This window comes from Hesperophylax consimilis, chromosome 29 (genome assembly GCF_061612785.1).
Source record: "Hesperophylax consimilis isolate HC1 chromosome 29, BYU_Hcon_1.0, whole genome shotgun sequence".
In the NCBI taxonomy this organism is placed as follows: domain Eukaryota; kingdom Metazoa; phylum Arthropoda; class Insecta; order Trichoptera; family Limnephilidae; genus Hesperophylax; species Hesperophylax consimilis.
This window is the reverse complement of record NC_142864.1, coordinates 8,576,785-8,592,892: the sequence shown is the minus strand read 5'-3', so window position 1 is coordinate 8,592,892 and position 16,108 is coordinate 8,576,785. Positions and strand designations below refer to the sequence as shown.

The 16,108-nt window shown below is 32.0% G+C and overlaps 1 protein-coding gene across 1 annotated transcript in view; it reads left to right on the top strand.

Annotated features, from left to right (window-relative positions):
* Window positions 1-309: 309 nt before the first annotated feature.
* LOC149409851 (facilitated trehalose transporter Tret1-2 homolog) overlaps window positions 310-16,108 on the top strand; it is a 59,422-nt gene continuing 43,623 nt past the window's right edge. The window contains exon 1 of the mRNA XM_089649042.1: window positions 310-593. The gene's annotated coding sequence lies outside the window, so the exon portion shown is untranslated. The remainder of the gene's footprint in view (window positions 594-16,108) is intronic.

Genomic DNA, 16,108 nt, shown 5'->3' with positions numbered 1-16,108 from the left:
CATAAGATTTATTACTCCAAATATGCTAAAGAATAGCTGGTTAAAGTTTGTCGGGTACGTGCCGATACAACCTGTATAATCTTGGCATGGTCATTGTTATGTTCACCGCAGGTAGCTTAAAAAATATTTTTTCAGACCCCTTATCACTATTCGTCAGAGCGCTGCAAGTAGAACTATTTACAAACATTGCTTTCGGAAGGAATGGAGAAATGTATTGGTCAGTGTCAGAATTGTCAGTCGCTTACAACTTCTCGTGAAGTGAGAGCGTCTAGGATTTGACTCTCTACTGACTAGTCCAAGCTCTTCGTAAAACAGTTTCGACATTAAATTCTCATTCAGAACTGTTTTTGGACTTCCATTCAATATTTAAAAAAATACAAAACAAAACATTAATACTAAATTTTGTGAACCCGATTTTAATATAATATTTTTTAATAGTATTCAGTGAAATATTTAATTATTTTTTATTTATTTATATACTTAAGATTTAACTTTAAGTGTTTTTTAAGTATTATTTTTATGAAGTGAAAAAACATTTTGTGATTATAAAAAAAAGTTTTAATATTTCCGAGAATCGGCGAATTTCACGATAGGTGAGAATCAAAAGTGTTTTATTTAATTTATGTTAATTTTTTCTTTGTTATGAAATAACCGAATATGCCTGCAGGTTGTCAACGAACAATCAACATTTAACCTCTATCTTATCTTATCTAAATAGTATAAAACAAAGACACTATCCGCGTCTGTCTGTTTGTGCGCTTAGTTCTTCTAAACTGTGCAACGGATTTTGATAGGGTTTTCACTATCATTTAGATAATTTCTTCCGGAAGGTTTCTACATATAATACATACATGCATATTATATTTATAGAAAGTAGAGAAATGTCCAGAAACGCTGGGTACACATCATCTAGTTTCGATATAAATTATTACACGAAGAAAAATGAATTTGGCTGATTTATTGAAATCCTGTTAAAAACGTGATTTCAATCCAATTTCCTGATAAAATATTGGTCTATTCAGAATATATCGGAACACGTTTTCATGCAGGTATTCTTTTCCTGATAAATATATTGACAAATTGCGACAATATTAATATTTTATAACTGCTGTGAACTTTTAAATATATCTCTATTAAAACTTTTTTAAAAAATTGGTTTGACTGAGGATTGAACCATCCTCCCCAGTGGCTGAATAAAATCAGTGAACCGCTAAATCACTTCAGCTAAATTCTAATTGGAAAGTGCCGAAATATAATTCGTTCATGAACTGCTATAAATTTTCTTCCAATTTTAGAGAAATGCTTGTGTGTCCAAAAGTAGATAGAATGCATTGTCGTCGACAGCGACTCTATCAGCCGAGTTTCAGCTTGTTCGTATGTCGGGAAGTGGGTTAATTTCCATTTACAAGATTCCACTTTATTAATTAATTTATATAATCACTTGCTGACGTATATTCGAAGTTGCTGTACTTTTCTCTGCTTTCAATAAATATGAGATGCATGTATTATATATATAAACCTTCCAGAAGAAATTCTCTCAACGGTAGTGAAAACCCTATCAAATTCCGTTGCATAGTTTAGAAGAACTAAGCGCACAAACATACAGACGCGAATAGAGACTTTGTTTTATTTAGAGATTAACAGAAACCAATGTATTGTCACGATTACGAATTTACTAAAAGTTCATTAGGAAATGGCCTGTAATCCTATTTTTAGTTCATTATGATCTGGAAACCTTCGAGATTATTCCCGAACATTCCAGACTATTCCAGAATAATGTAAAGTAAAAATGTGTACAACGCAATTATTGTACCACACATAAATTACTGTAGCAGCATTCTATTCTTATCCAACGACGGTTTAATGAAACAAATGACAATTCTACAAAATAGAGCAATGAGAAGCATATTGAAGAAAAATAGATACACAAAAATTAAGAACATGTTGAAGGAGTTAAATATCTTGTCATTTAAACAAATTATTTACTTTAATACCATATTTTTAATCTACAAGATAATCAATGGCCATAGTCTAGTGAATTCCTAAGATAAATTGATAAACTACAGAACAAACACACACATGAGACGAGGACAAGAAATGAATTGAAACTCCCCTTCAGGAAAAAAACACAGAGTCAAAAGTCATTGATGTACGGAGCGTTGAAGATATTTGGAGAGCTACCAGAAGAAATAAAATCAGAAGAAAACATTTAAAATTTAATTACGAAAATATGTGATTGATTCATTTTAAATGTGTTACTATAATTATATGTATATAAGGATTGTATTAGGACATAGATATCTATGTACCTACTTAAAATACCGCAATAAACAATAAACAATAAAGAACATTCCAGAATGTTCCGGGATGTTCTGGAATGTTATGGAATACTCTCGAATACTCTTGAAAGGTCTGGACTGTTTTAGAAATTTCTAGAGGGTAAAATTTCCAGCCCTTATATCTACAAAAGCACGTCCTTCAGGTAAAAACGGAAATCTTCTTCATGAATGTGGGATAGAGGGCTACCACAACATATAACTCCCTTGATCATACCGCGACTCGTTTCTGAGTTTTAACACCACGCACATTGTACACTTACTTTTATAATATATATTGTTGATTAATTCGATAAAAAATATCGAAATTCAAATATATTTATTCATAAAGATTGCTTTTGTAAGAATAACAGAAGAATGGGAATGAGCGAGACGGAATATTAATGAAATACAACCATGCTAACTTGTTGGGGGAGGTCGTGTAATCTACATACCCTATTTAATTGACTCGTTCCCAATCGATTAACCGGGTCAACAACACTTACATACATACTACCTACCGCATTCCTCTATGTAAATACTATCATAACTGTATACATATATGCATAATTAATTCCATCTATACAACCAGACTACATAACGTAGGACACTAATAATATTATTCTATAAGAACTAGTATTCTCTGTCTCAGAGAGATGGTAGCTTAAAAATCCCAAAATAATCTGGTATATGGACAATTGGCTGACGTTTACCTGGCGTTGCTGGGGGTTAACCTTAGGAGATAGACATATACCATAATAGTCTTTTCTGTAGGCCTTTTTGAGATTTACAATTCCGTACTACATTATTTTGATGAATCTCATAAGGTTTAGCGAGCGTTAGCAATGTAAGCGCCCGTTTTTTTTTACCACTTGATCACAAAACATCGAGTTTTCTCTACTTTATATAAATATATTATGCATGTATCATACATGTAAACCTTTCCAAAGAAATTCTCTAAGTGATAGTGAAAATCCTATCAAAATCCGTTGCGTAATTTAGAAGAACTAAGCGCACAAACAGACAAACGCGGATATCGACTTTATTTTATAAGTTGAAATTCATCAAATACGTGTTAAACGAAGAATTTTACTCAACATTCAAATTTTTATCCACAAATATCTAGAGCACTCGCAGTCATAGCGGACAATACTCTCAGTATCGCCCTGGTGTAAGACCACCATTCAGAATTGAAACGTGGCTTGAAATGGCTTTGCGCCGTCTTTGGAGATCAGATCTGAACATCCAGGTACTTCCCCACATTTCTCTTCCCCACCTCCTTCCCCTCCCCTCTACCTTCAGCCTCACAACATACCCTGATTGGGGATGCCATAGTTTCACTGGCTCCAGACGGTTGGGAGCAGTTGGTACTCTTGTGCTGTTTATAATAAATAAAATCCCCTTTTACCCCGCTAATACCCAAGGATAATGTGTGCGTAGCGTCGTTTATCAATGCCGTATAAATTTAGACTCTCGATTCAATTCGACAATGTTCTTTTTATGTTTTTGTTTGTTTCAATCTTCCTCCGATTTTCTTTTAATTATTCTTCAATCCAAACTGCACAAGCAAGGATATATTTAAAATGATTTTACGGCAGTACATCTTTAACGTATCACTACGTCAAAGACGGATACGTGATTTGCAATCCGTGAAGGACGAATTTTATTTTGTATCAGCCGAAAGAATCCAGTATCCAATATGTATTTACCCTGCACACGACCAAAAGACGAATCATAATAAGTAGAGTACAAGTAATGTGAACCCGATCATATTGTATCCGTGTGCGTCTTTCATAAACAAAAGGTTTGTCGTGAAATGACGTATACGCATAGACATATGAATATTAGTAGACCTGCCCTAAGTGATTAAAAGCGTATTATCCCCACTCCCCATACCGGTTCCATTGGAGCCGGCTGTGCTCGCGTATGGCCTCAAGTGAAATTTGAAAACGTAACGTCATCATTCTTGTGCGAACTATGGTCGAGGCATCATCGGTTCATTTTACGAAATAACACGGCAAAATGTTGACTTGTGCTATGAAAACTTGTAAAAATAGATGTGAAAAAGAGAATAAACCCAATTGTCGTATTACATTCCATATATAAGCATTATTTTACTTTATTTTAAGCATATTCACATCGTATAGGTAATATAGATCAGTTTTAGAAACATATACTATCACATCGAGAAACGTCTGGACGCGAAACACAAAGCTGGTTGATTGCTGGGAAGTAAATTATGAACATTTATAAAAGTGTCTTAACTAAATACTTAAACAAAATATTCGACTTTATACTATTTAGAGATGATAAAAAGTTGAAATTCATCAAATATGTGTTAAACGAAGAATTTTACTCAACATTCAAATTTTTATACACAAATATCTAGAGCACTCGCAGTCATAGCGGACAATACTCTCAGTATCGCCCTGGTGTAAGACCACCATTCAGAATTGAATCGTGGCTTGAAATGGCTGAATGATCAGATCTGAATATTTAGGTACTTCCCCACATTTCTCTTCCCCACCTCCTTCCCAATTTCTGATTGGGGATGCCATAGTTTCACTGGCTCCAGACGGTTGGGAGCAGTTAGTACTCTTGTGCTGTTTATAATAAATAAAATCCCCTTTTACCCCGCTTATACCCAAGGATAATGGGTGCGTAGCGTCGTTTATCAATGCCGTATAAATTTAGACTCTCGATTCAATTCGACAATGTTCTTTTTATGTTTTTGTTTGTTTCAATCTTCCTCCGATTTTCTTTTAATTATTCTTCAATCCAAACTGCACAAGCAAGGATATATTTAAAATGATTTTACGGCAGTACATCTTTAACGTATCACAGTCAAAGACGGATACGTGATTTGCAATCCGTGAAGGACGAATTTTATTTTGTATCAGCCGAAAGAATCCAGTATCCAACATGTATTTACCCCGCACACGACCAAAAGACGAATCGTAATAAGTACGAGTACAAGTACTGTGAACTCGATCATATTGTATCCGTGTGCGTCTTTCATAAACAAAACGTTTGTCGTGAAATGACGTATACGTCAATTTACACGATACATGACTACGTTCGGACGTGTGAACATAGTTCTTCGGCCTATTAAAAAAAAACCTTGCGTTATAACTTGTAAGACTGCCATTGGAACGACTATCAATTTCTAAATGGTATAAAACAAAGTGTTTGTGCGCTTAGTTCTTCTGATCTACGGAACGGATTTTGATAGGGTTTTCACTATCATTTAGATAATTTCTTCCGGAAGGTTTATACATATAATACTTGCATATTATATTTATAGAAAGTAGAGAAATGTCCAGAAACACCGGGTACACATCATCTAGTTTCGATATAAATTATTACACGAAGAAAAATGAATTTGGCTGATTTATTGAAATCCTGTTAAAAACGTGATGGCAATCCAATTTCCTGATAAAATATTGGTCTATTCAGAATATATCGGAACACGTTTTCATGCAGGTGTTCTTTTCCTGATAAATATATTGACAAATTGCTTTTTGAAAGTTATGATTTACAACATCAAGACGAATTATTTGTTTGCGCCCGTACATACGCAATATGAATATGAATAAATAGTTTTGTCGGTATAAAATATCAATTCCTTCAAGAAAGGCATACAAATACAATGTTATATGGGTTATTCAATCCAATATTGTAACGCTGAAAATCCTCTATCCAAAACTTAGTTCCCCTCAGCACAGGATCTCCTAATAGACTCAGGACTAAGAAAATACTCTTTTATAATAATAATTCATCATTTAACATTTCATTACATCTTCTGAAAGTTTCAAAATTTAAATACAGTACAGTATATTAGAAATAAAAAATTACAATATATTAGAATCAAAACATTACAATATATTAGAAAAATGCATTACAATATATAAGAAACAAAACATTACAGTATATTAGAAACAAAACATTGAAATATATAAGAAACAAAACATTATAATATATTATAAACAAAACATTACAATATATTAGAAACAAAACATTACAACATATTAGAAACAAAGCATTACAATATATTAGAAACGAAACATTATAGTATATTATAAACAAAACATTACAATATATAAGAAACAAAACATACAATATACTATAAACAAAACTTTACAATATTTTAGAAACAAAACATTATATTATATTAGAAAAAAAATATTACAATATATTACAAACAAAACATTACAATATATTAGAAACAAAACATTACGACATATTAGGCCAATGTTACTGCCGAAAGCGTTTAAGTTTTTTAAAAGTACCTATTTATATTTTTGGATGTGGCATTTTACGAGAGACTGTATCAAAACTTGTCAGTGCTGCATTAATAGGGGAACTATGTCTTCAGCCGGTTGGGTGACGTTGTTAGGCGGGTTAAATAGAGGAAGGAAGGAATTTTATAATGCATGTCTTGAAGAGGCCATGGACAAATAATAAGAGAAGAAACACGAAAGCCAGTAGCTCCATAAATAAGATTAAAATTCCTCACGCAATTTCTCACGTCGCGCCGACAAGTTATACACGAACATTTGTAAAGTTAGTACGCAGTGAGGTTCTTAGATAGGATATTATAGCAATGGTTTTTTTACTGTCGGAAAAAAAAATAAGAAAAAAATTACGATAATGAAGGTATTTTACTATTTTTTTTTAAATTGACAAATATATTTTGTTGATTTAAAATGTGCCATTTTCAAAACTACATATTCGTTTTTATTCGTGAAGTCGGCGGCGTTAACGTTACGCCGGGTGACGTTGGTGACAGCTTTCATTGGCGTTTTTTATGTTTTAATGACGTTGTAGCCAGTTGGAACCATTTCGAAATTTACAGTTGAAATGTTATTGTTTTTGAAATCAATAATTGTGAATGGAAATTTTAATTTATGTTTTTAGTTCGATGGTCATAATCATAAAATTAACTGTAATAAAACTTACACATGTTGTTAATGCTATTCATAGTTTGTTTATGTTCGTATTTTTCCATAGAAATAATTATTTATCGTTAGTATTCTTATACCAAAACATTTCATTTAAAAAACTTGAAGGTTTCTTTAAAAACTAAATAAAATTGTTTGGAATTGAACGAATATTTTTTTCTTCTGAATAATCTAAAACCCAACAACAAAAAAATCTGTTCTAGAAAATATCAGAAAACAAAAAATATTCTAGGCAATCCTCTGATTTTAACCAATTCTTTATTTAATCCATAAATCATAATAAACCATAATACGGACATGTGTCTAGTGTGGTAGTCGAAAAGCATGTAAAAAACCTGTATCCAAATATATTTTTATGAATAAAGAAAAAAAAAATTGTATTCTTCTTAGTCATTATCAAATTATTTTCATGGCCATTCTTCCGTAGGCTTTGCATAAATAATTATATCGTTTGTTGACTGACAAGCTAAAAGGGCGTTAGGGACAAAGCGATTTCGGAACACCTAAAACAGTGAAAAAAAAAAGTTGCTGTTATTTCAAAAATAATTCCACCGCTTTCAGAATTTATACCGATTTATAACGCACTAGCTGAACTCCGCCACGCTTTGCTGTGGCACCGTCTGACTGTGCAGATAGAGAATCAATAGCGCATGTCGATTTAATGTCCAACAGATGGCGCTGCTTTAAAAAAAAAATGTTTTTACCTATCACAGATGACATCTATTTAATATAGGTATATAAAAACACATTTGTATTCGAATGCAATGTTTTGTCAAAATCTCAAAGCAATCGTTGAAGAACTTTCGGAGATTTAAGATTTTGAACAAACGAACATTGAATTATACCTATATTATATAGATGTCACATGTGACAGATAAAAACGTGCTTTTAAAAAAAAAACGCCATCTGTTGGACTTAATTGAGACGCGCTGTTGTTTCTCTATCTGCAAGATAGTACAGCTGTAGGATACAGCTAGTTAAGAATAAGATCTTGAAGATTTCGTGTTTTTTTTTATAATCCTGAATAATCGTAAAGTCATTTATCCTAACATAAATATTCATTTTTCTAACTATTTCCACGTTCTAGTTTCTAATTAATAATATTTGCTAAATACCTTACTAATAGTTATGTGAACAGTGAACTTCGCGTTTACCTGACGTTTCTAATACTCTCTTATTAAATAAATCAAATTAAGGACTTAAATATTTACCCACTTAACTACAGGGTTTTCCAATATGAGATGTTATTTTGAATAGCCCCCTATTTCGGTAGATGTTACTTTTGAAGCTGTCATTTTTTGATATTTGACAAGTAGAAACTACGCCATTAATTAAAATGAAACGATACACGCTTCAACAACGCATTGAAATTATTAAAATTCACTTGAGTGAATCAAATGAAAAATCATCTTGAGTGATGAGGCCCATTACCACCTCGATGGCTTCGTCAACAAGCAAAATTGTCGCATCTGGGGCTCGGAAAACCCAAGAGTTATTGTTGAAAAGCCTTTTTATCCTCAACGTGTGACTGTTTGGTGCGGTTTATGGACGGCGGAGTCATTGGACCTTACTTTTTCGAAAATGAGGCTGGAGCAACAGTTACGGTGAATGGATTGCGCTATCGAGAGATGATTAATGATTTTTTATGACCGGAATTGGATGGTATTGATTTGGACAACATGACGGCGCTACGTGCCACACAAGCAACGAAACCATTGATCTTGATTGAACGATTGAATATCAAAATAACACATCTTATTGGAAAACCCTGTATGTAACATAATATGATATTTAGTTTTTATATAATTTGTCCAAAGAAAGGTCGCTATCTCAATTACAATTCTTTTTTCCAAATTTTCTTCAGCCAGGGAAGTAGGTAGGTACCGTAATATTGAAATTCTCAATCAAGGTAAATCACCTAGTCATAGTTAGCCAGCTAGTCAACGTAAGGCTTGCTTGAATAATAAAGTGGACAACTCTGCGGAACTCCACTCGTACCAGTTAAGTATGTTTCAAAGTCACGAAGTGTGACGTCTTCCTTCGCTACGTACCTATCTTTTGGGTGAAGACTTGAAACGGGCAATATCAGTGGTGTGGTATGTTTGTCTTGGTAACTTTCTATGACTTTGTCCTTGAAGATGTTCCGTGTACGTTGCAGCGTTTCGCAACGCGTCTCAGATCGCTTCATCAGCCGGTGAGACATCGGCCGTAACGTGGCACAATCGTTACCTTCGACAATCTGACTTATTATGCAATTTGTACAAATGCATTTCATTCTGAAATAAGATATTGTTTCCTTTAAGGCTCCGCAGTAAGCCTTTAAAAAGAAGAAGAAGAAGATGGTTTTAAAGGGATATACGTAAATACGAATATTAGAGGAAGATAAGGCAACGACTCGTTTAAAATAGTAGAGTAAAAAACATGTCAAGGCCCCGTAGTAAGCGTTCAAAAATGGTTTGAAAGGAAGATATGTAAATAACATTAAAAAACGAGAACAATTTAGCGAAAATTGTGAAAATATTTAATAAAACACGACTCGTTTGGTAATAGAGAAAAAATCTCTCAAGAAATGCTTTAGTTACATTTAAAGATACGCTGTGAATTTTTTCATGCCTATAACATGTTAAATAACAGAACAAAACGTGTTTTTTGATAATTTTCGGAGCTTTGCGATTTTTTTCTATCGAGGGAATTTCAAATAATTAACGTTTCGACATAACAAATGTATAAATATTATCTTAAAACATTACATATATATTTTTTAGAACTTACCTAATAAATTAAAGATTCAAAGAGAAATTTGCTATAAATCGGTAGAAATTTAGAATACGGGGACTTAAATAACAGAATAAAATATGTTTTCAATAATTTTCGGAGCATACTTTGCGGTATTTTTCTTCATAGGAAATTTCATATAATTCAGCTCTACAAATTTACAGATATTATCTTCAAAACAACATATATTTTTTTAGGAACTTAAAAACTTAGTGTTCAAGACAAATATGTTATAAATTTTATCAATATTTTCAACTTTACAGGAAAATTAAAAAAAAATAGCCATCTAGTCAAAGTAAGGCTTGCTTGAATAATAAAGTGGCTTCAGCAACAACGTTACAATATAATATATAGACACGCTGTAGAAATCTCAAAATAGCAAGCAAAAAGTAAGTCAATTGTAGATTTTTTTTCAAATCACTGTGAACATAAGACAGAAAGTCAAGTCACTGAGCCAAACGGAGCCTGGCGCGAATTCAATTTTGGCGCCCCTTGTCATAACCTGTAGACGCCACGATATGACTGTTATCATTAACGTCTCGACGCCTTGGCAATTCGGCGCCCGAAGCGAACTGCTCCAATTGCGCTTGCATAGAGCCGGCCCTGGTCAATGGGGACATTCTGGGATATATCAGTGTTATCATGGACTAAATAGAAATGATTCACCAGGACAATTAATTTGTAATAGCTAAGGAAAAGTTACTTATATATTGCTACGCAATTCATCATAATATACATTTCTTATTTCCAATCTAATCCGCATCGTGTGCAAATATTTCCCAGCATTAAAACATCTGTTCACCTTCAAGAATGATAAAATAAATGAACGATGTAACATTGTTCCTGCTTCTCATTTCGCAAAATTTATATAAGTGCATTACCAGATGAACTTTGTGACAAGGCCGAGTAGTTGGAACTTTACTATATCTTTTATCTTTATCTATAAATGAACACTGCAGATTTATGATAAGATGCTTTGATCTGAATTGTTTTCTGCTGATAAAATGGTCTGATGATAAAAGATAAACTACAGATAACAATAAGTGTGTCATTTATTATTATCAACAGCAAGTATCTGTAAAATTGATCAACGTACGTTGGTGTACTCAAAATGATGTTTAGAAATATTGATAAATGTTGCATCATAACCCTCACTCGTAACAGAAGACGAAAGGATCGTGCATATTTCATTATTAATGTTTAATTAAATTCAGTCACCACTATTAGAGATATAGGAATCACAAAATTTAAGTTTGATATACATATGAGTGATATCACGAGAAAATCCTTGAAAACGATGGGATTTATACATAGAATAACGAAACCATTCAAAAATCCCCAATCCATTATAACATTGTATCACTCATTGGTCAGAAGCAAATTAGAATATGATAGTGTTATCTGGAACCCACAATACTTGAAATATTCAAAAACTATTGGATCTGTACAAAAAAAAATTCTAAGATTGTTATCATTTAAACTTGGACTAAATGCCGTACTCCAGTCTTACGAGGAACGACTCCAATACTTTAACTTTACGACCCTGGATAAAAGAAGACAATTTGCTGACTTAATATGTCTACACCATAGACATATGAATATTAGTAGACCTGCCCTAAGTGATTAAAAGCGTATTATCCCCACTCCCCATACCGGTTCCATTGAGCCGGCTGGGCTCGCATATGGCCTCAAGTGAAATTTGAAAACGTGACGTCATCATTCTTGTGCGAACTATGGTCGAGGCATCATCGGTTCATTTTACGAAATAAAACGGCAAAATGTTGACTTGTGATATGAAAACTTGTAAAAATAGATGTGAAAAAGAGAATAAACCCAATTGTCGTATTACATTCCATAAGTAAGCATTATTTTACTTTATTTTAAGCTTATTCACACCGTATTATATGGATCAGTTTTAGAAACATATACTATCACATCTCAATGTAGCGATTCTCAAGTGTGCTCATCGTTGTTTACTGGGGTAAGTAAATTATGAGACATTTGTAAAAGTGTCTTAACTAAATACTCTGAAACTAACTACGACTCTGAAAATAGAAGCTGCCTTACTTTGCCGAATTTGGACTTCGCAAAATTAGTTAATAACGTGGCGAGTAATTTGCGCTCCCATGTAGAAATGTCTATTCATTCAAAAGCAGATTTTACTTTTAAGAACTAAATGGTGATATTATAATGCGAGATGCCTATTTACTGTCAGATTGATTTATTGACGAATCACAGTCAGCCTTACTCCCTTCGTTCTTCAACAGTTGATTTTACCCCTCGCCATTAGCTTCTCGTCTATTAATTCCTATCTCTGTGGTCTACACATAATTATTTACGACAAGCTTGAAGCAATATTGTGTGAGCAATATTCTTATTAAAGTTCCTAATAGACGTAATCTAAGGAGTCAGAATATATTCCATCTAGAATTATTTAAGAACAATATTGCATACTTCAATCCATTGTCTTGAATGTGTCGTCTGTACAATTCTATTGAGTGTAACTACATACATAGATATTATATGCAAATAGTCTCGCTTATTTAAAAAGCAAATTTTCAATAGATTGTCAATGTTTCTTAGTTTTTTTCATTTACTCTATTTGTTTTCTGTTTTTTTTTTGCTTTTGGTTTTTTTGGATCATATATAGATTTGTATTTTTTTATATCTCTTTTTTTACCTTTGTTCACGTTTTGCTGTTTATATTTTTTGTTGATACATAGTGTATAATGATACTTAAACTGTGCATGATGTGAACATTTTTAAGTGGACTGATGACATCTAAGCTTTTTGCAGCGCTTATCAAATGACTTTTTCATTTTAATAGTCTGTAAATGTTCCTAAACAATAAATAAATAAAGTATTGAACTGTGAATATGACGTGAGAAAATTATTTAAGTTCATGTTTTTACTTCAAATAACAATTTGATTTATTTGCACTCTTAGATTGAAGGGTGAGGAATACATAATTATTGCAAAAATGGCGTTACGTCTACAAAACAATGGTTCACCTAAAATTTGCCTTCTCGTGATTTTTCACGGGTATGCGCTTGATAAAAAAATATCTTAAAATAATAAAACATATGCATACATGGTACACAATAAAATACACAACCTTACCTCATTTTTATTGCCTATACTATTTAATTTAATTACCTTTTCATTTATTTTTATTAATTGATATTTAATTCGTCTACAATGTTTTTCAATAAAAATAAATCACAAATGCGTGTGCCGCGTGAGTATTTTAAATCCAATTCCATTTCATAATTCAGAACATTCAGTAAGGTAAAGTTGTTTACGATTTTATAAAATAATATTTGCCAACTGTTTACGTACACTCAATGAATCAAATTTTGAAAAACAGGGTTACAAGAAGATAATTAATTATAAGATCAATTGTGAAATTTATTTTTTAAATTACATATTATGTTATATTATAATATGTAATGCATAAATGAAACCATCATAGTCAATGCAAAATCTTAATTCATGCATATGAAAATTATAATCTTTTGTATTTCTTGTTTTTGATCCAGGTATTTTAACTGCCTTGTGTATTATCTGATAGCGTTACATTTATACTGTCCCTTACTTAAGAGATTATTGATCTTCTAACAATTATTATTTTTTTAAATCTTTTCTTGAACCATAATACTAAATAAGTGGTTATTCTGAGAACTAACAGATAGCTACGCTAACTATGTCACCTGTAATTTGATAATAACGGTTATTTATGGGTTTGTACAGATTGGCATCAATGGAAAATATTATTATATTTCATTAAGGCGAAGCTTAATGCTAAATCACTATTTTGATTGATCTTTATAACGAATTGGTTAACATTATGAATACCAAAAAATGCTTTAGATAAATTGAAGGTTTTCCTATCGTTTCGCTTGAGTAGAATACAAATAAAAAAATAAATTACTCAATACAAAATATAAGTGTAAACTACCAAAAAATATTTTTTTCAATACTAATGTATGAACGCGTAAAGAAAACAACTTAAAAAATACAGTATTGTAGCTTAGATTATCTGTGGCAGTTTCACTTGATTAACTTTTTTGTTTTCTTATAAAATTATTTACAAAATAAAAAACAGTTTTGTGCTTGAAATCGAACGTTTCTAGACTCCATTTGTCAAGCGATTTGAATGCCTATTAAATAAAAATATAAGGTATACCAAGAATATACACATTTTTGGCTTATAGCTTCCTTTTATAATACGTCATTTTAACATTATTTAAATTTTATTTTATTTCACATAATTTCATTTAATTTAGTTTATTTCATTTATTATCATTTAAATTTAAAGCATTTCATTTTCATTTAAATAATTTATTTCCATTTAATATAAGTTGGTAACTTATACAATTGGGCCTCAGCAAACATATAGGAACTATAATAATGATTTAAAGTCCTAAATTAAGAAGCGTGCTTGGTACGGAATGTCAAAACAACACCGAGTACATTATCGCCCTAGAATGAACCTTTGATTAAATAATCAATAGTTACGAACGCTTGTGATGAGTGAAATGATAATCATTTTGTTGATGTAAATTTTTATTATTAAAAATAAAGATATAATTTGAAATATTAAATTTTGATTTAACAAAATTATTGGAAAAGAAAAAAATTACTAAAAGAAAGTATTTTACTAGAAAAATTTATTACACACTTCATTGTCAGCTTACTTAAGGCAATGCACTACGTCGTCTAGTATTTTAAATTGAGCCACTATCAATAACAACCCTTACGTAGATGGCGATAAGGTTTTAATTCCCGCTTAACACCATCCGCCTGTTTTGATCTATGCAAGAAAAAAATATGGCCAAAAAGTGCCTTTATTTTATTTTGTGGATGTTCAGGCAAATTTTTTTTTTTTTTCGATCATTTTATAAATAACTTAATTTTCCACATTATATAATAAAATCATAACCGAAAATGGGTTCGTAAGTAGGAGATTTTGAACTTTAAAGCAGTTTTCATAGGCCTTATACATTTTTTTTTCTGGGCTTATAAAAAGACTTATCTAAAAAATACTCGATCATTTCAAAAGCCAAGATGTATTCTACTCACAAAAACACTTGATTTTGCATTAGTACGTATGGCATCGCCTTAAACTAATTGATAAAAAAATCACGAAGTATCATAATTTTTGTTCAAATTGCAGTCGCAACTTTTGGTTCCATAGAGGTGTAGGTACATTTTAATGCTTTTGTGGTTAACTTCTAGATTTTAAAATAATGCCTGGTGTTTTCTCTTTCTAACATCGTTTAGTTCATATTTCGAACGATTTATGTGAGACCATGTGAGCTGCTCCCAAAAGCGAACAAATTATAGGATGTATTTTTTCATGCTACAGAAAAGTGTGCAAATTTCACGACGTCAGAGTTCACCATTAGAGAGTTTTTAGTGCATCACATTATGACTGAATCGCTTTAGAAAGCGGAATAAAAATACATCGAACTGTTTACCCGAAGTAGGATCAATTTTATCTGACTTCTGGTGAAATTGATCGAACATTGAAATTATTTCTTGAAGAAGTAAGTAATCAATTTCATTGGTCTGTCTGGGGCCTAGGAGTCGAAAGGTTTTATGTACTTACTTACCTAAATTGGCGATATCAATTACCTTTCAAATAGATATAGATCACATTTCTAGAGATTTTCTCTTCAATGCCAAAATCGTAATCCAATAATTTACCGTAAAATATGATGCCTTCTGTGTCGATATTTTTAGAGTTTTCACATTTCTATGTTAACTTATTGAATTGACAAAAATTATTGGTCTTTTGGGTCGCTAAATATAGCTGTAGTGTAACTTTCTTATTTCTCACAGAATTAATGAAACTAATGTGTATTAGATAACCTGAATAAGGCGTCAGACAGTAGGTAAACCTTTTAGGGTACGTATACATTTGCGAACCGAAACGCGAACCGTACCACGAATTATGGGAAGGGAACGAATCAATTGCAAGCGGCGTTTCGCGCTATTTGCGGTTGCTTCGTTTCTTTCCAATAAGTTGGGGTTCAGGTCGGCAGTTCGGCTCGC